The sequence below is a fragment of the Ixodes scapularis genome, unplaced genomic scaffold (genome assembly GCF_016920785.2).
Source record: "Ixodes scapularis isolate PalLabHiFi unplaced genomic scaffold, ASM1692078v2 PGA_scaffold6__148_contigs__length_123643588, whole genome shotgun sequence".
Taxonomy (NCBI): Eukaryota; Metazoa; Arthropoda; class Arachnida; order Ixodida; family Ixodidae; genus Ixodes; species Ixodes scapularis.
Window position 1 is genome coordinate 79,507,381 of NW_024609881.1, and position 7,594 is coordinate 79,514,974.

A 7,594-nucleotide genomic window follows, 5' to 3' on the forward strand; every position below is an offset into this window, starting at 1 on the left:
CAACACTAGAAAGGACTGGAAATGCTGGAAACTTCTCGGAGAACCGATGGGAGCGGCGGCGAAGGCGAAGTCGAACTAACGTGAAAAAACATCAAGGGACTTTAAAGGAGCTGTGCAACGATTTTAACGTTGAAAGAATTGGCATTTTCTGCTTTTGATATTGTTCACTGTGTCACAAATGGCAGAAAACACACCTCCTTTCATCGCAATGTTGCGATTCCGCCGCGTAATAGCGAGGCAAAACTTGGAATATTTCCCGACCTGCAGCCACGAGCGGCGGCCATGAGAAACAAGCGGCGTGACGTCACTTGGGTCGTTGTAAGAAAGATAGCAAGTTGTGCGAATACCTGCTCGATAAAAGGTAACTCTTTTTACAAATCTTGTCGTTCCAACATATATATAAATGCGTCAACACCCTGGTATCATCCACAAAACTTTTATTATACGGAGTTTTAGTGGCGCCATCTATCCTAGGTCCACAAAACCGCGAACAGCCGCCAGAAGCCGGAGGGGGAGGGGGACAGCGCCGGACGGGCAAGGACGGGTGGTCACGCGGTCGGCAGCGGATGAGTTCTCGCTGCTCGCTGATGGCTCTAAAGAGAGAACTTTTCCGGAACTCCGCGCCTACTCTAGTGACGTCACTGTGCACGTGACCCGGAAGACGATGCACGAGTTGAGAGGCGGCGAAAACCTGGATCTTTTTCATTTTTTTAAGTAAAAACTAGGGTATCCAGGCAAAATCTGTTTTCTGTAGTTCACTGCAGAAGTGTCAGGCATCAACTTCCACAATTATTTAAGCAAAGCCCTGAAATTGTTGCACAGCTCCTTTAAGTCGAACCTGAGTCGAACGTCACAGTGGCGCCTCTAGCGGACTCGGAGTCTACGGAAGCAGACGACGCAATGAGCTTTGCGAGCCCCGTTTCGTCACCCCAGCAGCTGAAACAGTTCATTACGGTCAGTCCGCTTGCAGAGCAGAATGCCCTGATCGCAACTGCAACGACAATCAAACAAAAACGCGCGCAGAAACAAAGATAAAGCAGTTTATTTAGAACTCTCAAACGCCACTCGGAGGATAATACGCGTTTAAAGCGCATATGGGAAGCGGGGAAAAAAAAAAAAAAAAAAAAAAGCGTCTAGCTACTCAAATTACGTTGTGAGAGGTTACTGTTGATCCGTTACAAACTGCGTTGTCACAATTTTTTACCTGAATAGGTGATCATTAAAACGTGCGAAAATACGAGAGCAAGCGCACCAGCCATTGGAGCATAACAAAATGAAAAAGTAACGAGAAAAATGACCGTGCAAATACTTTCCGAACTTTGCAGGAAATATGAATTCCCCATCCCAGGCGAAAATAAAACATAAAAAAAATGGGGAACAGTCGTGAACAACGGTGAATAAAACAAAGTTAGCAGACGACACAAAGACACAAGTCAGCCAGCAAAGAACTCCTTCAACGACGACGGTCGTTGTGGTGCTTATGCAAAGAAAAATGGAAAGCAGCTGAAGCTCGGGAATTTCTATATAGGAGCATTGAAAATGAGCAGGTAATGATCGCCGTCGGTGTTGAGTCCACTGCAAACAAAGTGGAAGCAACACGACGAAACTAATCATTAAAGAAAAGAGCTTCACTTTTTTCTTCTTTTAGCTGCTTGTTACACGTACGTTTGTTTGCTTTCGCGGCGTTGGTAGGAACTAAAAAGAAAACAGGGAAAAGAATAACGTAGTCCAGCTCTCACACTGCCCGGTAACGAAGATGCGCACGCTGCAATTCACTACCTGCTGGCACTCTGTGACCTTTTTGGCTTTCGCATTTCTTTTAATTCCCAGCGACTTTGGCAGGTTTGTCGTTTACTCGTTTGACGAAGCAGCTCAAAAGTACATTCAAGTACTTGATGTCCAGCAACCTTAGTCCACCGTATCTTTCTTTCGAGTGCCGATCAGCTGCTCAAGTCCGCCTCCAGCTGAACTCTTGGCTGTTGCAATATATCAGTGCAGTGTGTGTCGAAGGCACAGCTGTTGTTTGATATCGCAACGATATCAAATACTGGGAAGAAAACGACAGAGCGGTGGTGTTTTGTGCCGGGGTGCATGCAGCATCGGATACAACGTGCATGCAAAGAGAAACACTCCTCGCTTTAAACGCCCAGCAACGCCTCTCTGTTTGGAGAATGGGATGGTCCGATTCTAAGAAAAAATTCTACTGAGTCACGCAATTGCATTTCTTTTTTATGGGAAAACTAAAACTGGTGCAGAGAAAAGATAGAAGTCGAAGAAGAATGAGTGACCTGTGTGACATGTGCGAGAAAACAAGTTTCTTAGTGGGATTGTTCATCAATAATGTAAGCAGTTGAAGTTGCACCATATAGCTTGCCAGTCTTGGTGTTTATTTTCAGAGGATGCATGCTCACTAGATGAAACCAATTCAGGCATTTCCTATTCTGTAAGCTCTGACTGAAAATACAAAAGTAAAAAAAACAACTCGAGGTACATTTTAGCCCTTCTTATGAGTTGTGAATGCGAAAGCATGTAAGACGCTCGTCCGCTCCCTTTGACGTCTGCCGCGTACTTTTTGTCGCCGGTCAGCGCGCGTGCTGACCTTGAATCAGCACGCTGATTAGAGTTCCTCGATAACAGCGTGTTGAACGCTCCGTGTTAACGGCGCGCTGATTAGAGTTCCTCGATATGCTCCCGCGAAGGGGGAGCATCTACCATAGGGAGCTACATACAGGAACTCTAGCGCTAATGGACACGTAGCGGCATGGGGTGAGCGGTCGTGGAAACTGACGAGCACGGCGGCCAATGGGAGCCCCGTCGACGCGCGCCAGCCAATGGAACCGAAGGATCGAGGAAACTAGATGCGGCAATGTCCGACACATATTGAACTTTTAAAGGAAAGTTCAGCAAAGATTCGGCAAACGTCTGCGCACGCGCGAGAACGCGACGGGGCCATGGATTGCAAATGGACGTCGTGCGGTTACCATTGTACAGTGTAGTACAACCAGCGGTTACGGCAAGGTGCTGAGTAGGCGTCATGGTAAATGTGTGTGTGTGTCAGCCTTTGTGAGTGTCGTTGTCTAATATTTTCTGCCTCAAGAACTGAAGATTGACCAAGAATTGATGCAGTCGACTGCGCATATGACAAATGATACGGTATATCTTGGATGACGTGGGTCAAGTATCTAAAGCACTGCTCGCTATTATAGCAATCGTGTTTCCGGCTCACAAGTAGTTTGTTCCAAAGGAAAATAATATTGCGTTTTGATTTGCATTATTTTGCGATTTTTATATATCAGCACAAAACCAAACACAGAACGTTCATGCTCGATGTTCCACATCCGACATGCCTAAAGCGCGAAACACATGTACGACGAAACCGTCCGATCCGACGTCCGTCCGCGCAATACGACGGTCGGAGGCGAGGGTTTTCGTAGCATCGGAGAGCGTTGAAAACCCTCGCCTCCGACCGTCGTATTGCGCGGTCGGACGTCGGATCGGACGGTTTCGTCGTACACGTGTTTCGTGCTTTACTCTTCGCATCTTCCTAAACGTCTGCGTGTGTCCTAATGTCAAAACCCGGCATTTTAAAAAAGTAAAAAAAAAAAAAAAAAAGACTGCGAATATGGGACAGGCACTTTCATGCAAAGCTGAAGCGACTCAAATAGGAAAACATGCATATTTACAATAACATTGTTCTCTCTTCTGGTGGAGGCTCCAGCAGCCGTTCCATTCATTTTCGCACACGAAACGGTGACTGCATTACTGCATTCTATTGTATATTTCATGCATAACTTAAAGTTGTAGAGTGTGAAGATTTTCATGACATTCAGATTGCGAAAAAGGGGTTCTGTGTGAAAGTCATAGCCGACATCGCAAATTATTTTTACAGCTTTTTTTTTTGCAAGAGATGCATTTTTTGAAGGTTCAGTCCCTGTGGTCGTCCCCCAAATCAAATGACAATAGTTTAAATGGGAACAAAATAATGACTGGTACAGAAGTAGGGTAACACTGAATGGAAGAATATAAGAATGCCGATACATTAAACCTACCACGTGACTTAGTTTTGATGTGATGTGGTCGACGTGAACGTCCCAAGACATATGTTCGGAAAAATACACCCCTATTAACTCTCAACGTCTCAAACAGTACGTGGCTTGGGGGTCTACACTTTGCGTTCTAGCCGTCTTCTGGAACAGAGCTTGTTCCAGAACTTGCAGGAGCGTCAAAAACAAGAAGAGGGCTGTTCACCTTCATACCGCTCACGGGTGTACACACTTGCAGCCTTGCGCTGATGAGGTCTCAAAACCGAAACTCACGCATCATGGCGGTGGCCACTACTACCCAACGTCGTTGTCGCACCACCTCTGCAAGAAAGTCGCTGTAAATTGCCAGTAAACACACAAAAAGGGCACCGATACAGTTATCTTGTAGAGTATTACCTTATTTAGTAATAACTGTGTCAATATGCATTCAAAAAATAAACCTAAAACATGTTTGCCCCCCCCCCCCCCCCTCCAAAAAAAAAGAAAAATCCGCGCCAAGAAAAAAAGTTTTGGGTGTCTGTGGTAGTCAAGGTTGGTCTCGTGCAGCTGTCTGTCGGGAGAACAGCGAACTTTGACTTCACTCTGGATCCAACGCCGCGAAGGAGCAGTGCCACTTGCACAAGTGTAGGTTTTCGTCGTATTTCGGAGGGGGGGGGGGGGGGGGGGGGTGTTTTGGCAGTTTGGATAATATTAAAGGGGCTATGAACCGATTTATCAACATTTTTTTTTAGCTTTCCTCCTCAACTCAGAAGTTTCGCAACGTTACCAAACAGTTCAAGAGGAAGGAAGGGAGAAACTCTCCTCTTGCTCGGACCCTCGTTCGTGTACCCGGACGTCGCCATTCTCCCCCTAGAAGATTAGCCCGTCGCACAGGATTTAGACACGACTTTCCAGTTAGAGAGTGTCTAAAAAAATCAGATTGCACGAACTCCATTTGGAGGGACGGAAACGAAGTCAAAATTTGCGATCCCCGAGAAGCAGGAGTTTCCTCCTCGGCCACTTTAGTGTTACATATCTTAAAGAACAAAGGTTCGACGAATTCAATAAATTTGCCCTTGATAAAGCTTACGATTCACGTTTCTTACAGTTACCGGCAGCCATTGTTGTGCAAACGCGGGAGCCACGCGTCACGAGCATGTGCTGGGACGCCACAAGCCTGGTGACAGAGCCATAGAGTGCCCGGCCGCAGATTTAGAGCGCGAGGATCTGGTAGTACAGAGCATTTTTCGGGGAGCCTGTTGTCGGCGCACAACTTTTGCAGCGGCGAGGACCCGAAACATGGTTTTCAAACCCGACGAGAAATGAAGCGGTAGCCCGAGGAATGCGAGAAGCACGAGCGGACATTGCATCGCTCGGGACAATTATGTTTCGGCATCTCATCGCAGCGGGGCGCCCGATACATGGCCCTTGTAGGGTGCCTGCATGTCTGTCTGTCTCAGGGTGAAGACATCCATTGTTGCACTGAATGTGCCAGCCCGTGACGCTCTCGCGCACTCGGTGCATGTCTTGGGCGGTAAAATGGCGTCTATGCATTAGCCAAAGCTACGCGCTCGAGCTGAGTGACACCGGATTGCGCGCACTTCAAAAGGCATGAAAAATACAATTAAGCGGAAAAATGGCTGAGATGTCACCACTCAAGCAAAAGCGCGTGTGTATGAAGGCACTCTAGGCCCTTGTAAAGCCCCCTGATAAAAGCGTTTTTTTACAAGTACCGCCAACCATTGTTGTGGAAGCGCGCGAGACACGTGCCATGAGCGGGTGCTCCGCCGCCATTTGCTTCCAAGGCCCGCTCATTTCAGTGCTGCGCCGCCATTTGCTTCCAAGGGCCGCTCGAGACATGGGCCTCGTGCACTCGCGCATTTGACGCTACTTGCAAGACAAGCGCAGACACATCGAGGGGCTTTAGGCCCTTGTGTGCCACTCTACCTTTTCATTTTCGGCGACCGCGTCTCGTAGCGATCTGCCAGGCTTTGTTAGTATAAAGGAGGCTATAGATGCTTCGCAGCAGCTGTGCATAAACGCCGCCATAACTGACCTTCAGTTTTGTTTCCTCTTATTTCGTTTATTTTAATTCATCATTACCATAGCAGGCCAGGTTATTGCCATATTAGACTCAACGGTGTCCTTTTCCAAAGCATCGGCCTTTGTAGAGGATCGTCAAGTACCGTTTCAGTTGCTCGGCATCTCGGTAAGGCAAGAGAAGGTCAGCAATGGCGGCTGTAATTTGGCGCGTGTGTAAAGCGTCTATAGCTACCATACTATAGCCATTCACGTCCAATGGCCGCCCACTTCAGTGCCGAGTTGCCATTTGCTTGCAAGGGCCGTACGAGGTACTGGCGCACTTGCGAGACGACCGCAAGCGTATGAGGGTAGTAAGCGAAGCGTACATTTTATCAAGAGGGTTTAGGTGAGGACGTTTACGCCTTGCAAGTTCGTCTGTTCGTTGCACAGCTCTTGTCTACTCATACCTAATCCAATGTCGGCGCGCCCTTGACTGCCTCCTCCCCACTCCCCCCTCATTTCCCTCTACAACGTCTAGATACCCCCTGTGTTCCCTGCGTTGCCCTTTAATTGACATGCCCCTTCTTGAATTTCTCGACGCAAAAGACGGATTTGGGAACACATGCTTGCCCTATAGTGCATTATTAAGGCGAAATCCTTACTTGTCCCATTGAGGGAAGAAGTCGATAAAAGTATGATCGAGCGGCACGCGCCGCTCAGTGGGCGGCCCTCTTTGTCCCATTACCTTGGCGTCGTTCTTGCAGTCTTCCTAGGCGTCTAGGACGACCTCACTTGTCACATTACGTCGAAAACAAGCGGCATTGTTGTTGTGCCCGGCAGATGGCCATAAAACACCTGAGGCGTCATCAGTGTGACGTCATCATACGTCATTAGCGCGATGTCACTGCCTGAGCGCCGTGTGCAAAAGGTGCATTTCGTAATTCATGTGTGCTCGTTGTGTGCTTCGTACGATGGACTGTGAGGCGACTGCGCCTATATCTACGGCCTCGACGTCGGCAGCAGCGTCTACATCTACGGCGGCTTCCGTAGGCAAATGTGGCCGCCCACGCACATACGCCGCAGCCTCTTTAAATGTCCTTCCCTAGGCTTCGCTCTCGACATCGCCCTTTAGGTCGTCCTCGACGTCGTCCTTGGTGCCCTAGACGCCGTACTTGGCATGTATCTCTAGGACGTCGTTCTCGACGACGTCCGAAACTTGAATACGTGTAGAAACCTTACTCGAAAGCCTTTCTCCCGCGGGACGTGTACCTGTTGAAAGGTTTTCGCCTTCCTGCACGTAAGGAGTCTAGAGTGTCCTCCTGTACTTTTTTTTTTAGTACCTACAAAAGCTAGTCCAAGCGCACTCCTCCTCTCTACGACAGCGCTATAGAAAATAACCTATTTACTTCTCTTTAGTACTTGTGTTTAAAAAAAAAATGTGTACAGCTTTTTAACACAGTTCTTTTGATCATGCTCTTAAAGGCAAGTTCCTCTTTCCTCCCCCTAACATTTCTTCTTGCATTAAGTGGAAGCGGCTTAGATCCTCTTCA